Raw genomic sequence first — 17,493 nt, 5'->3', positions numbered from 1 at the left:
TCATGTGTTTTTTGGCTGACTGAGGCCCGGCGAGGAATGTTCATAGTCACAAATGGGGAATTTTTTTTAAATTTTTTTTTTTAGAGGGAAAAAAAAAGCAACAAACCAAACCCTCAAACAAACAAACTTGCTTTCACCAAAATCTTTGTTCCTGTTGCTGAGAGTGTGCGGTATTACCTGCCGTAATAAAATGGCGCATAAAGCAGCCTTATTCAGACTGAGAGGTGTGGAAATTTGGGTGCAGAACAGGTAGCGTCAGGCAATCAAGGTGTCTGCTTGGTTTTTTTCCCCTCGCACCGGACAGGGGTGATCTCTGTGGCTGGGTTAGTGTAACGGTGGGGTGGGCAGAGAGCAGGTATGGCTCAGGGCTGATGCTGCTTGGGAGGAAAGAGGTTTTGTTGCCAAATCCTGGATGCTGGCCCTTGGAGGAGAGAGATGACTCTATCTTCTTGGCTGCTGAGCCTAAAGGAGACTTTTAGCACAGCTAAATTGTATGTATCCCTTGGGAAGGATTTTGAGGCCAAAACCACTAAAAAAACCAGACTCTTTCATCTAAATACAGTCCTAGGAAATTACCGTGGTCTCAATCTAATATACACTCTGTCTTGTACAACGTTATGCCTCTTTTGTAAACACGGGTTCGCTTGTTAACTCATCATTCTACCTGTAATGGAAAAGTTCCATCAAGTGTAACAGAAGTACAAAAAAGGAAGATAGTGCTTATAAAAATCTAAAAAGTTTGGGGTTGTTCCTAAGTTATTGTGTGTGGATTGGGTTTTCTTTAACCATAACGTAAATTTTTGTAATTGGGCAGTGATTTTATATTAAATTTTGCTGCAGGTTCAAAACCGTATCGAGAAGTGCTCATGTGTCTGGTACTTTCTCTGTGGCTTCTGTAAATGCGAGAGAGAGTTAAAAAGCCCAAGTGTTGGAGATGGACAGGTTCTTCTTGGACCAACGCACAGTTCTTCCCTTGTTGGGACTGTTCAGGCTCGCTACAGGCTGGTAATTGCTACCACGTTGGCTGGATAGATATGAATTTGATGTTTTTAACTTAGTATTATGGGGGTAATTTTCTTTGTATCAAAACTTGGGGACATATATTAAGTGCTATTATGTGTGACTTAAAACTAGGAAAAAAAATCTATGAGATTCAGGCCCTTTTCCCATGTTTTTTGTTGTGCTGTGATCCCAGCTCTTGGGCTGGTTTCTGCCGTAGGGAGTATGTGACCTGACCCCTACTGGTAACGCGAGTCAGCGTGGAAGGGTTCGCTCCACGTGCTCTTAAATGAGGATATTTGCCTACAAACCCAACTGTTTCTACTGCTGATGCCGTGGAGTGGATCTCCAGGTGCAGCAAAACTCCAGGGCTAGCAAAAAGCAGAGCTGGTGGGTGTTTAACTGCTGAGCTAATTTACAGAAAAAGATCTGACACTATTTTGACATATGCCTGAAGTGATTCCGTTTTACGCTCATACGGCTTTGATTTTTTTTTTTTTTCTGTCTTAATTTTAACTCTTTGCCTCTTACTACTGCTGTGATCATAATGCTTTCCTTCCCCCTCTGCCCTCCCCCCTCGCCTCCTATATTCTTTAGCATCTTCCTGATTTGGGGGGAATTTAACAGCCTCGGTTTGTCCACTCCTGGGCTGCGTGCGGCAGTAACAAACCTGCTGAGATGCGAAGAGCAAATGGTACCCAGCGGAGCGGGCGGATGGGTCGGGCAAACCTCTGGCTGCCGGCAGGTAATTTCAAAGTATCAACCCTGCCTGTAGCAAAGAACGGAATAAACTTTCCGCTAGCACAGGCGTTGGCAGAAAGCACGTGTGTGCATGGATGTATTCAGGTCTAAAGCAATTCGACCGAACTTTTGTCCTCTGCTTGTCAGCCCAGGTGCTCTGGGCAGGGTGTAGGGAGGAACTGTCTTTGTGGTAAAGGTCTTGCCATCAAAATAGACTCTTATTGCTAGACTGTAATGTAACAACCAACTTCCATGCCCAGACAGAATTCCCACTGATGTCAAAGGTTTTATTTCCACTGAGAAATTAGTAAGCGCTGCAGATTTTGGAATATTATCAACATTAAAACAACAGTCTGGACTGTGTTTTCCCTGCTGTTGTCATGTGAAACACTTAGGGGTGACTGTAAGTGTAAGTCTCTGTTACTCCTTCATTTTGTTCATTTGATGGCAGAATCTCTGTCTGCTCAGTTAATTAATTTCTCCTGCTGTGCTCCCGTTTTCACACAACACTGGGAAGGGTGGGGGGAAAAGGTCTTCAAGAGTGAGACAATGTAGCGTGAACCCACAAAAGTTGTTAGAGGGACCCGGGGGAGGTGAGAGGTTCTGGAAGTTGGTTTTATTGTTTGAAAATGGTTTTCCTGTAGAACACAAGCGCGTGTGCCACTGCAGTGCCAGCGGTCAGAGCAGCTGGGCGGGAGGGATATTTGGTTGACCCTCTTGGAAACCCGTTATGAAATTCCGTGATAATTCACTGAAGCAAGTTCCTAAGTGATGGGGAAGCTGTTTCTTTCCCATTCCCAGCTGTCAGAACTTTTTACCGCTGGGGTGAGGTTTGTGCCGTCTCCTGCAGCTCCGCTCCGGGAGCTCAGCCTGCTCTCTGGGCTGCGTTGCCGGTCCTGCCGCGGTCAGGCCGTGAGCTGCTCCTTGGCGAATAGCACCGATGATAATTATGTTTTCATTCCCCTGTCTTGAGCCGACTGCCGAAGCGTAAATATTGTAACTGCTGTTTTACAGGTGAGGGGAACACGGGTGGGGAAAAATGTGTTTTTCCTGGAGAGCTCAGCCCCGTGGCCGCGCTGTGAACGGAGCAGCTTGCCACTGACGGGGCGACCCGAGAGAGGCTGGAGAAAGAGCCCCCCATGGGTTAGTGCTGCTCTGGGAGAGGGTGGGGGGGGACCCCAAAATGCCACCTGCTTGGCTCCGTGCGGAGCAATACCAGCTTAAGTTCACGTGTCTTTAAGCTGTTGCGTTGCTGGTGGCACGAGCGGCTGGGTCTGCCTGGGGGCACACAGGCTGGGTGCATCTGGAGCCCAGGCTGGTGGGGCTCCCGCGCTGCCGCCGCCACGTGTTAGAGCCAACACTCACCACGGCTCTTCCCGTCCCAGTGTCTCTCCGTGGCCTGGGACAGCACTTGGCCCCTTGCTGCTGGTTGCATAAAGGCGATAAAATGGCCCGTGTCATCTGGCGTGGTTCTGCACGTCGTGACTCCTTGGGAAAGCTCAGCGCCGTGAGCCTACTGTTTTCCAGATGCAACGTCTACCATCCCTACTCCTCCCGGCGGAGCCAGTGCTGTCCCTGGTGGGAGTGTTTGCTACATCAAAGCCCTGGTTTGTGCTGTGAGCGGATGATTTCTCTGGTATATTTACACTTGTAAGAGAAGACTTTTTTTTTTTCACTTGTAAATATCACGGCACTTCTGTTGCTTCTGTGCTGGCCCATCTGTGCACCATTTTCACTTGTACTGACTCATGTTCACAGAGTAGTAAGAACCGTCTCTAAGTGTTTTAATTTCTGCGTTAGAGTGGGCCCATTTTGCATTTCCAGTTAGGTCCTAGGCAGCTGAGCTCTGGGTTTTTTCTTTTTTCCTAATGACATCTCTGGACTCTATTGGGTTAGTATAGATTTAAATGAAGTACTTTGCATTTTTCCATTCAGATTTTTCAAGACTTCCCTTCCCGTGTTCCTGGGGTTTGTTCTCTGTAGTGAGATGTGCTTTCTGCCTGTTTGCTGCCTGACCACAAGTCGCTGGGGTTGTACCCCCTCTGAAAGTGGGTACAACATCTTTAGTCTGTCGTAAGGTTCCAAGTGCAGATATTTCTTAAGAAGGAAACGTTAGGTTAAGGTTGATCATGTGGATTGTGTTCAGGCCCGTTGAGTTGAGCAGTGCTCTTTTTAATGAGTGATCACGTACTCATTTTCTCCACCTCCGTCCCTTTGGGTAACCCGAGTAGACAGCAGCTGTTTGCTGAACAACTCTTGAATGTTTTGCCTTCTCTTCAAGTGCTCCACGCGCACCCAGGGTTGTCTTCATTGTCCACAGGTCAGACCTTGCTCTGGAGGTAGGCTGATCACAGGCTCTTCTTAGTAGCTACTTCTTCCCCCGTGTTCCCTGAGCTGGAGCATCCATATCCTCGCCCAGCTTGAACCGTCTCCCAGCTCTCTTCTGGCTCGGTACCACAGAGGCCCTGCAACCAAAGGGCACATTTGCGATGAAAGCCCTACCAAACCCTGCAGCCACAGGAGCATCCTTGGTCACGGTGGGATGCCGCGCGTGTTGCCTCACCGGTGTGTCTGGCACAGTGGGGCACTGAGCTTGCTCAGCGCTGAGGGGAGTCAAAGTAGCTGCTGGATCTCTGCTGCACATGTGTAAACAGCAAATAGAAATATATATATATAAAGTCTGAGGCTGAAAACAGCCAAATTATGATCCTTTTTTTCCCCTGAGAATATGAAAAGAGATGTATTTCACAGCAGTCGAGCCTGCCATTATTTCCAGGTACTGCTTTTAGAAGCATGGAGGTGCGAGAGCATTTCAGTAAATGACAAAAAGATCCTTTTAACAGGGGCAAAAGAGAGTCTTTTTCCTTAAACATATTCTTGGGAAAGACTTGAGCCGTTTCAGCTGAAATGAAAAAGTTTAGCCTGAGGCCAAACCCAGCTGGAGAAATTTTCAGCCCAAACAATTAATTATAGATGAAGTTACAAGCAACCAAAACTGGAGTTATACAATAGTCAACTGTAATTACAGTGGTGCTTTCAACTCTGCCTGTGACATCGGCACATGTGTCAAAGTTCTCGGGTGGCTGTCTCAGGAAGAGCCTTCTTGCAGAGCTGTGTATAAACCCCAGCTCCCTGGTTTGAGGGGATGGGAGCAAGTGTTTCACATCTGAAATAATCTGCTTCAGAAAGACAAATTAACTGGTGCCTTTCAGAGCAGCGTCTTGTCCGTGTTCAGTGTTTACCCAGGGTCAGGTTTAGCTGGGCTGTTACATTTTGGTCGCACGTGGGAGGAAGGGCGTAATGAAGAGGGAGCCTCCTGTGACGGAGAACAGCTCAGGCGTGAGGGAGCTGGGATGGCAGAGATTAATGGGGCTGGGTCCCGTCTGCAGTATCTCCATGCGAGCAAGGCTTTCCTGGGAAACTGGAAGGTAAGCTCCCGATGAGGGAGGCTGTCCGTTGTAAAAGCAGTTCCTTGCTTAGCAGGGAGAACGCACCGAGACCGCAAGCGTGTCCTGAGCGAACGGTTCCTCGTGGAGATGTTCATGCCACGCACCATCACGAGCGAGCATTTTAGAAGCCTGCACATGGGGGAATATTCTCACCTCCGTCGGCTGCTAAATTGAGCTGCATGCGAGCGCTCTCAGCAGTAGAGGTAGTGCTGACAAACAGTCATCACCGGTGATGAAAGGAGTGCAGGTGAGAGGAAATTTTGTGGGAGGAGATCCTGCTCTGAAGTTCTTGTGGAAACCGTAATTATGTGATTCGGTGTAGAGAGGTATGAGGGTTTCCAGTGCAAGCGATAAAAAAAAAAAAAAAAAAAAAAAAATGCTTATGGAAGCAGCCTACGGATAAGGCTGCTCATTCAGACCTTATCTACTCACGTGAGAGCGTGGAAATCTTAGCTCTCCACCTTATCTCTTCTCCCCCGGGAGATCCGCGTTGAGAGAGTTTGACCTCTCGCTTACTGTTTCAAATCAAGCCCAGTGTAATAGTGGCTTTGGCCATGCAGTGCCTCCATCACTTAATGAAATTATCTTGTTCCCTGCCCTTGCGGGTAGAAATGTGTCTTGCCAAAACACCACTTAAGTGATACCTGGAGGATAGTCGTAACGGAGTAGAGCTATGGCAGAAACGTTCTCGCTTCCTCCAGGCTTTCCCTGCAGATGCAGAGCTTGGGATGTTCGAGGTAGTGGAATTTTCTCCCCCTGCTTCGGGGCAGCTCCTATTTTGTATATGAAGAGGATCCCCGTTTCTGTACTTGCTCCTGGGCTTTTGCGGTTCCCTGTGGGTTTAAATGAACTTTAAAACAACGTTGATTCAAAGCATCCAGTGCAAGGAGATCCCAGATCTGGAATGGATGTTCTTCCAAAAGCACGGGTGCCTTGGTGCCAGCACAGGAGTGTCCATACAAAGAGGTCTCAGCCATAGCGGGCCCAGAATCGGTTTTGCTTTCTCACACTCGGAGCTGGTAATACTTTAAAGGATATCAAGCGGCAAATGTGGCAAAGGGGAAAAATTGTTACAGACTGTATTTGGCAGAAAACCAGCAGAGATAAAATACCATACGTTCTGTGCAATGAGCTCCTACATAAATGATTCATTCACTAGAACACAGCTGGGGTCAACACCTTCTATTTGAATAGCCCAAAGTTATGCAAATATTTTTATGTGGGTTTTCTCAAAAAAAAAAAAAAAAAAAGACAATATATTCTGCTCTGGTAAAAAAGCTCTTTATCTATGTAACTTTTAAGAATCGAAATCCCACAAGAACAGTGTCACCGTGTTATACACATATATACAGCAGCTGAATAGCTAGAAAATGACAAGATATGCCCTAGAGATGCAAACTCTGAAAAGACTGCTTGTTTTCCTCTGTATTGCCAGCCAAGTCTGTTCTACAAATTGTGTGTGGTGAAGATCACACTATTTCAAAATATCAAATTGCTAATTAAAGAAACTACTCCAGGAAACTTTCCAGTAGAACAATATATGCAGTGGGATAATAGTAGTCACTATTTCTTTAATGAGTTTCTTTCCTAACCAGAATTTCTTACAATGCATTCAGTGCAGCCATTCAGTTAGATTATTATGAATCACATGTGTATTATTTCTGATTCGGTATTAACATAAAAACTTCTGATGAACCATAGTACTACAAAAACAGGTCTAGTGTGTAGAATGGCAATATCATTCCTGCAGATAAAAGCCTGGAGATGAAGGTCCTTATGCAGCAATACAATTTAATGCGTTAGTTTCTAGGCTTAATTTGCAAAGGTGCTGAGAAACTGCAGGTCCAACTGAAGCCAAGAAGAGCAGGGTGTCTCTGGACGGTCAGATATGTTGATCCACAGCGGGAGCATTGCTCTGCGGTGCAGCATTGCACTCCGTGGGATCTAAATCAGCAAAAGGTAATGGGAGGGAAAAATCTTTCTTGGTGGGCGTTCTCATAACGTGGTTGGTTGAGCTGAAGATTTTCTTAAATACTTATATTTTGCTATAGTGAAGTAATTTAGCAATGTCATCCAAGGGACAGTGTGTACAAGCCCTCGTGAAATATTGCAGGTAGATCAAGTCAAGCAAAAAAGTAGCTTAGCTGTGTAGCAGAGAGAAGAAAGGAGAACATAAGAGATCTCTGAAAGGCCTTCTTCCCCGTTCTGGGAGAGGATGGTGGTGAAAATATTCCCTTCAGGTTCTGAATAGAAGTTGACATAATGAGGTGGATTTCCAAATATATTCCAAGAAGGTGGACAGCTTTTTCGGTGGCTTGTTGGTGGTAACTAGGTGCCTCATTTGGTATTCTTGAAAATCCTTCATTCCTGCTTAAGAAGTTCTCTAGTGTCTATTTTCTCTGGTGAACGAGAATGACTTCTTGATCTTGGGTTTTGCGTTCCCAAATAGCCATTCTTTGTATTCCCCCCAAGCAAAGCAAACAAACAACCATTTAAAGCAAAGAAAGCAAGAGCTTCCTAAGTGTAAAGGTAAGGCTTTTCCTCCTCATATGTTTGGAGTGGTTACTGGGCATTACATCATAGTCCTTGGTGAGTCCTTGGTTTGAATCATATTATCTCACGGCACAGTTAGCCAGAGACATGTGGAATGACTGTTCTTCAGCTGCCTTAAAAATCTCTCTTGTGGCCTCCGGCGCTCTGAAGGACTTAGCCTCTTCTTTGTCATTGGACTCTATGATAATGGTAGTGTTGGGTTCTTCCATAGGTGGTCCTCACCCTGGTGCTGGTTACCGTGACTCTTCTGCATTTCCTTGCACTCATTGAGTCCCATTCCTTTCCAAATAAGAACTGGAACAAACCCCATGAGAATGAATCACCTGGGGGAGGACAGCAGCTTGGTTTGGTCGTTATTTGAAGACAGTGGAGCCAACACTTACAGGTGGGGGATAAGCACTTCACTGTGCTGTGTTCTACACTAACTCCTAACTGAAAGATTAGAGACTTAAATACATGAGATAATAGGGTTCTCCTTCCATTTTGGCCAGCAGAACTGGGCCAGGGTGCTGTTTCCTCTGTGTTGGTTGCAGATGGGCCAATCTGTTAGGAAATGAGTTTGTTGCTAAACATCGGTAGGGCAATACTGTGATCAGGCTATGTGTGCCATTGTTTTCTTGGCATCTAAGCTTCACTTGGATGTTTGCCATGAGAGTTAGTGACCTGGTGAGCTATTTCCAAATACAACTTGTGGCATATGACTGAGGTCAGGGAATATGGATCAGCTTAATTCCCATGTGTCCAAAGCACCCTGTCAAATACTGCGAAAAATATTGGAATGTCTAACAGGTCAGACTTCACTCATCAGGTCCAGACTTGGCTCTTTTGTCTCTAATGTCTAACAGGCGAGACAAAATCTCAGTCCAATCACCGCCATCCTCAGCACCTGCAAAATGTGAGTTGGGTGTGGATTCTGTCTATTGGGCAAATTGTTAGTCAATGGTTTAAGAAGCAAATAAACGTTGATGGTGGGACTCCATTGCAGCAAGAAGTCAGGAGAGAAAGATGGGAAAGATCAAAGATTAGCATACTTCTCTGCCCCCATCAGAGCCATCTTTGGGCAGCTTCTCTCCTCTCGGTCCAGAAGGCATCGTGTCGGATCTGAGAGTTCCTGGTCTGGGAAGCTGTGGACACCTGAAAGGTGGAAAGCGTAGAGAGAAGGAGAAGTTGGTGAAGGGCAGCAGGTGACCACAGAGTCCCTCGCCATTGACTATGGACCCCTTTGTTTTTCTTTGTTCGGTGGTGGGCATTCCCGCACCGCCTCCCATGCTCTCCCCTTTCCTGCCTTGCAGAGCATTGCTCTTTGCATCTCAGTGGATTTATTCTCCTCCTTATCTAATTTTAATTAAAGCTCCTTTCTCCCCTCCCCTCTCCCCCCCCAACATAATCAACTGAAGAAAAATGAGCTGGTAAGTCATTGTTTTTACCACTTTGGCAGCCAACGAATGTTATGTCTGGCACGCTCGGCACCAAGTCAGAAAATGAATCAGCAGCTGTTGTGACAGAAGCTTTTTCCTGAATGGGGAAACAGAGACAAAAAGAAAACAGGCCAAGGAGAGGTTTCTGCGGTGGGCATTGCCAGCCCCCCACTGCCATGAGGAATGTCTCTGCCCTTTGCTGGGGAAGGCAGCCCGACTGCTGGTGGGGGTCTCCCCTCTCGCCACCCGACCTGGCAGCAGAGACGGGAGCGCCCATTTTGTGCCTGGCCCTTGGCCGTGCCCGGGAGGGGACTGGCGGGATGAGATGCCCCGGCACCTTGGCAGGGAGCTGGTGGTTTAGGGAAAGCAGGAGTGACCCAATCCCTGCAGGTCTTCCTGAAAACCCCGTCTCGGCCAGGTGGGCGGTGGGGCGTGTGCGTGCAGGTACATCGAATGAGAAACATTTGGTTGTCCCGGGACTGCACGATGGTGAGGTCCATCCATTTTTGGTCCATCCACTTTGTGCCCATCCGTGGGAAAGGGATGAATTATGTCTTTGTCTCTTGATGGACTTGGACCTGTATTTAGTTGTTTTAAGTGGTAACCTTGCACGTATTATACACAGCACGCTGTGAGCTGGAAAGTCCCAGAGGAAAGAGTGGTTTATGGTACCCTCAAATCATCCTCATCCTTTATGTAATGGTTAACTTCTCATAAGGACTCAATTTGCTTTGTGACCTTTGGCGTCTGCTGCTGCTTTTATGCCAGACATTTGAGGACACATGAGAAACGCTTTTGACTAATATTATGGCCTTGCTAATATATTGCAAACTATTTCTACAGGAGCAGCATCAAAGTTTTATCTGCTAAATAAATATTGCCGGGCTAAGCTAATACGCAGAGTAGATCTGAAGGCACTACCACACTGGAGCAGACACAGGGTCCAGCTGGACCTGGTGGGTCCAGCACTCTGCAACTGGGCGATGGGCGAAACTGGAGCTTCAGCAGGTTTGTTTGAGATGAAGAACCAGCCTCCGTATCCCCTTGGAAGGGGCTGGTTTTGCTAGAGTATTTTTAATGGGAATAACAGTCAACGGAGCCGGCTGAGCTGGTGGCTTGCAACCTGAATAGCTTCAGCAAAGTCCAAAGGGACAGTGTGTGGTTGCAAGTCGGGGCAGAGGTTGTCCTGGGTTCCTGGAGACAATTATCACAATATTTATAGCTCCTTTCGTGCCAAATGGACAAGCGACGTGTTTGTCCTTTCCCTGTCCCCATAAATTCCCTCCTCACCTCTGCAAACCAGTGTGGGCTTTAATGCCTGCCCTGTCACACGCTACCGGTGACACAGGTCGGAGCAGGGGTTTCTTCTCTGGCACAGCTGGAGAGACTGTCCCTACCCCTGGTTTTCTCTTGCTGAGCGTACAGTGGTGGTCACAGTCCAGCCCACAGCCTCACCATGCCAGAAATCCCTCCTGGTTTTGGCTGGGTTTTGCGTGGGGTGGAATGGGTTGTTTTATGTTAGTAGGACAGAGTACAACAATTACGGGAGAATAAAGCTAGGGGTCAGGTCTGTTTGATGTTTTGTGTATCGACTGACAAGGTTTTTGGTGAAGTTGCATGCTCTGTAGTTCCCTTTCAGCTCCCTCTGCTCCAGTGCCAGCTCCCTCGTTCCGATCCGATAAAACGCTGGTTTGTCTGCGCCGTAAAAATCTGCAGCCCCGTGGAAATGCTGGGCACAAAGTGCCTGCAGCTCCCCATGGTTACTCAGCTGAAAGAGAACGTGGTACTGACAGGCCGGCCCAGCACGGCCACGGAAAGGTGTTTTGGTAGAGATTTGTTATTCACTGACCAAAGCACCGATGCGACAAACAGGCACAGCCCCAGACATGCCAGTCCTCTGAGTCCTCAATTAACTGGTTTATATGGGAAAAAAACTTGAGGAAGCAAAAGCTTGCTCCAATAGGTGTGTGGTTACATTTTCTTTAACTTTGGTTTTGTTTTATGATTTACAATCCATCAAGAGGGACCCATTAGACTTCTACTTTCTAGGAACACTGCTTTTTATTATTTTTATTGTATATTTTCTCCTCTTGATCCTGATCCTGCAAAGCCTTTCCATTATGTATAGATGCAGCGGTGCTCTTGTCGCTTGTGTGGCAGCGGCTCGAGGGGCAGGGACAGGACCCAGCGACAGGCCAACGTTGCCCCAGAGGCTTTGTCAGCTCCTCAGTAGCTTCATCCTGAGCTGCTGAAGTCAACGAGAGATGGGCCAGTCCTTCAAGGTGACTTCACATGAATCATTCCTGAGCGGACTTTAGGTTAATTGGTTCTGTTTGCAAATATGGGAAGGAGAAAACGATGTGCTGTTGGAAGGAACGTGCCATCCCCGTTGAGCTGGTGTGGAGGGACCGTTTCCAGCCAGCCTCCTGCGGGTAAAAAGTATTGGGCCTGATTCTTAAGGTGCGCGAGCAGCATGCTCTGCGGGCTTTAGTGAAATCGCTCCTGATTTACTCTGGGCTGTGATTACATGAGAAGAAAACGACTCTTCTGTCTGAAGAATCAAAATCAAAGCTGGAGGAGGGAAAGGTGCAGCGGCGTTTCAGGACTGACCGTCCATCTGAGCGAGCACCGGCTATCTCCTAACCAACAGGCAGAGTCCATCTCCTTCAAACACGTGCTGCCAAGCTTGCGGGCTGTGCTGACAGCACTGGCTTCTCTTGCAGCAGCACCCGCAGGCGCAGCTCTGCCTTTTTAAGGGCTTTCAGGATCAGGCCAGGGCTCCTGCGCAGCTGCGGTGCCTTGCCCCTATTTTACATCCACTGAAAGATTTTTGAATGGACTTCAGAAGCCATTAGGAACCCAAATGTCGACTTGCACTTGCAAAATGTCTCTGGTTAATGTTTTCCTACTGACGCTCTGCTTTGCTCCCCGCCTGCCAGAGTTTCCTGTGACCTATTTGAAATATCACTCTCCTAAGTGAAAATGTGCCTCTCTTTTTCAAACTTGCAAAACTCACAAAAATAAATAGCCTAATTTGGCCAGTTAATAGCCCTCTCCTGGGGCTCCTCTCGGCAACTAAGAGGCCTTTTAAATACAACATTTGTGACTGCGTCATTAAAGCTCTGCATGATCCAAGCAGACTAAACCAAAAAGAAAGAAATTCCTTATTTGATCTAAGTTTTCTTTTTTTTTTAAATAGTGACACTAGAGACCCATTTATTTTTAATTACACAATTGCTTTATTAAAAGCCTAAATCCTGCAGTCCCTAGTCATTGCTCAGGCAAAACTGCTATCATTGAAAGAAGGACCTGTAGGAGTCAATCCTAAAAATAGGGCAGCTGACAAAGTTTGCCTTTCAGAACGGGTGTGCTTTATTTTTGAAGGATTTCCCAAGTCAAAGAGAACTTGCCTCTGCTTTGCTTTTCAGTTCTGCAGCAATTTGAAAGCTGAACGCAGCCTCTCCAGAAAACAAAACCAACCTCAGTTTTCCTTTCAGATGGGCTGCACTGCCCTTTTCCACCCTTAGCCACCACCCTCTACACAGCCACGTTAGAACTCAGTGGCGCAGCGAGGTGTGCATGAGAGTTAGCTCTGGCTCTGTGCGAACGTATCTCTGAGCCTGAGCCAGCTTTACCCTGGCGGGTCCTGAGCAGAGGTGTCCCTCGCACCCACCCATGGGACGGCTTGCACTGTGCCCAGTGTGAAGCCCCCCAGGCTCTCAGCCAGGTTGCCCCTAAACACCTTCCCCGTGCTCCCACCCAACCCAGAGCCTCCTGCAAACCCTCCCTGGGCTGGGGCTTGTTCACCCGTGCGGAGTGATGGGTACAGCTGTAGTGGCAGGCGAGGCCACCTCGAGTCCTGCAGCACCTCTCTGCACCCCTGGAAGGAGCAGAACCAGCTGCTGGGAGGCTGATGGAGGGCAGGACTGGCCCTGTGCCGCCCATCCTGTGCTATCACGTGCGCCACCCAAACGCACTTCTGTCTTTGGACTCCATGTGAAGGGCAGATCTCCCTGCTAGGTTAAGACGGTGCTACCAGCAGTAGGAGAGGGAGCAGGCTAGCCAGCCACATATACTGGGTTATATTCCTGGGCTAAACTCCAGAGCCTTCAATTTTATTATCTAATTACCCAACTGAACTCATTCATCTTTATTTTTCACTCTAACCCGCAGACCCCAGTTTAAATGCAGCTCTGCTATATGAAGTCCTGCCCAGGCACTCTCCGCTTGGAAAAATTTGCGGTTTCTCAGCTTTATTCACTCAAACTGTGTTTTCTTAGTGTAAAGGATGCACGGCAGAAATCCCACCCCGGTCAGCGGCAGGGGTCTTCGTTAGGCTGTGGTGAGATGGAGATGGCTGCACTATCATAGGCAACTGTATGAGAGGGAGCGAGAAAAAGAAAATAAACCTATAATTTTATATGAAGGATGTGTAGCTAGATGTAGTCTTCCTCACCAGTGTGATGAAGTGTCATTAGATTGCATACAGGGCTTTGCGGTGTGGCTCACTGCAATATATGGCTCCGTTACTAAGTATAAACACCAAGAGTTAGTAAATAAAAACAACAGGGGGAAAAAACTCCCCCCAGAAGTTAATGAGACATCAGGAATATATACCTGGAAACTGGAGCCCAAGGGGGCACCAATCCTGACGTCCCACGATTTTCCTCTTCAGGCCAAAGCAGGAGCGTGGCCTTACTCCTCTGTCCTTGGGCGCCTGTGGCTGACGAGTGGGATGAAACCCTCCAGCCACGCGTGCAGAACGTAAGCCCTCCTCTCCATATGTTCCGATCGTGTATATGTAATCTTGTACCATGCGGGGACAGAGGCTCCCTGATTAGCATAACCCTCCCCCTGGGAGGGGCTTACCTTATAAATATGCTGCTTTTTCTGTGCTCCTTGCTTTTATTTCCTAAGGGAATGCAGATACTGGCAGGTTCAGTGAGCAGCCAGAGCAGGTAAATGGCAAAAAAGGGCTCAAGTGGAAAACTTTCCTCCAGATCTAGCAGTATTCATGTTTGCTCTCCAGTTTGCCGGGGCTGGGAGCGGGGGGAGGGAAGGGAGAGGTGGCAGATGCTGCAGAGCATGAGGCTGCTGTCTCGCCAGCTTGCTCTCATGTTAGAGAGAAGAGAGACGCGGGAGAGGAGCCCCCATGCAGTCTTTCTCCCTTAGAGGCCTCTTGCAGAAGGAGCCCTTCTGGTGCTGCTTCCCCAGCCCCGGCGTGCAGCCGGCTGGAGTTGAAGGGCTCTGTCTCGTAGGAGGCCGGGGCAGAAACACAGATGCTTTGCGGAGTTCAGTCGTGCCCTCCGGGCAATCAACTGGTCCCAGTTCTCAGCAGACAGCGCGGCTGGGACGAGCGCGCAGCAGGAGCAGCCAGGGAGACATTGCAAGCTGCGCGGTGCAAAGAGCCTGAAAGCAAGAGCTGCCGAGCAGGGCAATGAGGTTGTGTTGGAGCACAGGTAGGTATGTGATGGGGAGAGTGTCCAGTCCTGGCCTGCTCGGGTGGAGGAAGTGCTCTTCAGAGAGGTGGTGGCACCTTCTGCGGGTCAGGCCTCCTTAATTCAGGCTGAATAGCTCATGGGAAGGAGCTTCCTGGAGCGCAGCACACAGAAAACCCAGGACACGGAGCAGAAGGGGAAACGGAGACTGGTCTGGTCAGGAGGAGGGAATGACCAGTACCAGGAAAAGCTGCTACATCTGGCGATGGAGGTGCTGAACCCTGACTGTGCCTGGTGGAAACCCGTCAGGCTCCCAGAGGCGCGTTGTGCTCTCAGAGGCTTCACTCAGGGATGCTTTCACACGTGGCCACAATTCAGTTCATTCTGCTCCTCCGGTGGCAGTGTTACTTCTCCTCGCCTTGTCTCTCTGCTTGCTGTTGTCTAGGCTTTCTCCGAGCAGGGACCAGCTGACTTTATCTTCCCAGATGTTTCTCATGATCTCTCCCATTCTAGCTTTTATCCCTGACCACAAGCAGCACTTGGAACAATTAACACCTTGTGCTCCTAACATCTTAGGGTTTGCAAGGCAGCTGGTTACTAGGGCAACAACTGCACTTTTTTCTTTCAGTGTATTGACTGAAAATCAACATTTTATATTAAAGGAAAAGAAAAATAATATTCTCTCTAGCCACAGTGAGTTACAACACCATCTCTCCTCTAATCAAGATATTGCTGAATTATGGTGCTATAAACAAACACTTCTGATATAACAACAAACACTGTGGGACATGTAACACATTGGCAGTATATTTCAAGTGACAAACTCATTTATTGTGGGGAGTGGAAGGAGAAAAACACCTTTCCAGAAGCTGCTGCAAGGAATTACAGCAAAGAATGACCAGAGCTTAAGGATGCAGAGGCAAAGTAATTCTACCAACCTGACCGGAATGAAGCACTTCAAAGTATGAAGAAGATTAGAGCAGCACCAGTAGCTCGGAAGGTGAGGACACAGGACTTGATTATTCTCTCCCTCCCACTGGCATAAATCAAGATTAATTCCATAGCACTTAATAGAATCACCACGCTGTGAGACTGGTGTAACGAAGTAGCTCCCGGGAGGCTGGGGGAGAGAGCCCGCAGCTATCCCGCGGTGTCAGCAGGCTGGCGAGGTGGCTTCCTGCCTTGCAGGTGGGACTTGGGTAACAATCATGAATCGTTAAGGTACAGAACTATCTGAGAGATCAAAGTGCTCAGGAGCTCTAGATGTGAAACCAGCTCGTGCCAGATGCTGTGGAGGCAGAGAACAGGCTGGGAGCTGCTTGCCAAAGGGGTTTCATCTCTTGCTGTGTTCCAGGTGGCTGTTGGGTCACTTTGGTCAGCGGGATTGGAAGAGAGCCATCATCTGCTTCCTCGATGGTCTGCCAGCCCTTGTGTTTGGTGAGTTTCAGGTCATGAGACTTTCTTGCCCAAACAGGGTGATTTTGTATGCTGTTTTATTATGCCACAGTGCGCTAGTCTGTGTTGGCAGTGATCTGCTGCCCAGGTCGTTAGAGACATGCGAGCTGCCGGTAGCGACTCTCTCGTCCGTAAACAGGATCACGGATGGAGCAAGGGGATGGAGATGGGCTGGGCAGCTGTTCGGTAACTCCTCAGCCACGTACAAAAGCACATCCATGCCATGCAGTGCTAGTGGGAAAAGGGACGGGGGGATATTGCCTCCCTCTATGCCCTTAGTAAACCTGCCCCTGGAAAAGAGAATGTATATAACCATCTACGTGCACGCATGCATTTGATAATGATTGAGCACTTGTGATCAGGAAGTACCTGCGCTTGAAGTTCATTGATTGTATCTTATAACTTATATATTTATACCAACACGTAGAATATGAATGTGTTATGCAAAGCTTCCATGGGGTTTGCAGGGCTGACTTGGAAGTTAAAAAACCAAATTGTGTGACGTGAAAGGCGACCTCGCCGACCTTGTGGGTGAGGATGATCAGGGTGCCATTTCTTCTGGAAGGCTGGGTCTCCAAACATGCCATTACAAGAACACTGGGGTTCTCTGCCTTTAGCTTTAAGTGAGTTTGGGGTTGAGGGGAATAAAGCTCCAAGCAATCCCGCCACAGAGTTTGCAGACGAGCACAAAAATGCACTGAATGGGAGCTGTTCAGCTTGCAGACTTCTGATGGTTTTGACAGCGGCACTCAAAAGTTCCTTGAATAATAGGTCTGTGATTTCTGGCAGCCTGGAAGCGCTGAACTTCTTTGGATTTCAAAGCAAATAGATCCATCTTAACAAAGACCACCTTGTGTCAGCTATCCTTAAAATTATAGCACATAGATTAAAATAAAACGTGTGTACTTGTCCCTCCTGGGACACCGGGGAAGGGAAAAGCATTATCAGAATTCTTTAAACTCATCTTAACAGTATTGAACCAATTATTTTGTTAAATCTGGGTTTGTTTTCTACCTCTCAATGAGAACATTTGAAGTCTATCATCTCCACCATTTACGAGTTACCAGTATGCAAGTGTAAAATTTCCAATTGGAACATATGGTATCAGAGGGAACGAGGGGGAAATATCTGATTGCTCGCGCTCCCCAAACTCCAAATCTACTGCATTTAGTATTTTGCTCACAGTTCCTGCAGGGGGAAATAAAAGAAATCATCTCTGAGCTGAGACCAAGCACTGAACATTTCACCCTGAATAGGAATCTGAGAGACTTATAAGCAGCTGAAAAGGGAATAGAATAGAAACTACATTTCGGTTTCTTCACTGGGGTTGCAGCTACAAGCAGAACTTACCACCAGCAACAAAAACCCTCTGAACCTTCTTCTCTAAGTCCTGACACCTGGTTTGGGGATGTGCCTGAAGCCCCTCAAGGACCAATTTTC

This window comes from Rissa tridactyla, chromosome 9, assembly GCF_028500815.1.
Source record: "Rissa tridactyla isolate bRisTri1 chromosome 9, bRisTri1.patW.cur.20221130, whole genome shotgun sequence".
In the NCBI taxonomy this organism is placed as follows: Eukaryota; Metazoa; Chordata; class Aves; order Charadriiformes; family Laridae; genus Rissa; species Rissa tridactyla.
This window is presented reverse-complemented; position numbering follows the sequence as displayed.